General features: G+C 33.2%; 1 protein-coding gene across 1 annotated transcript in view; it reads left to right on the forward strand.

Moving 5' to 3' along the window:
* The window catches only part of STS (steroid sulfatase (microsomal), isozyme S), a 119769-nt gene that overhangs the window by 30869 nt on the left and 88508 nt on the right, over nt 1-392 (forward strand). The window lies entirely within an intron of this gene.

Genomic DNA, 392 nt, shown 5'->3' on the forward strand with positions numbered 1-392 from the left:
AACCAACCAAATAAGGGTAGGTCTAGAGAAGCAAAGTATAATCAACAATTTTTTTTTTAAAATATACATGACAGAAATGCTATGAATAAAGCATATTTTGAAGCACTCATGATTTGAGACACGCTTGTCACTAACCAACTGGAAATAAAGTGCTGATTTTTTCCTTCATTTATGCTTCAGTCAATAAATTCATTAAAATAAATGTTAATATATCTGAGTAATTCAACAGTGTTCCGTAGTATGATCCTTACTACCAGCTTAGGTATGATGGTTGTGTAAACAGCACAGGTTGTACCTAGTCATTGTGTTTCAGTGGTGCAAAGTCTTTGATCAAGTTAAATACAACACTCAGACTAAAAGCACCGTCCTGTCAAATGTTAAATACTCTTGCT

The sequence above is a fragment of the Pygoscelis adeliae genome, unplaced genomic scaffold (assembly GCF_000699105.1).
Source record: "Pygoscelis adeliae isolate BGI_AS28 unplaced genomic scaffold, ASM69910v1 Scaffold69, whole genome shotgun sequence".
Classification (NCBI taxonomy): domain Eukaryota; kingdom Metazoa; phylum Chordata; class Aves; order Sphenisciformes; family Spheniscidae; genus Pygoscelis; species Pygoscelis adeliae.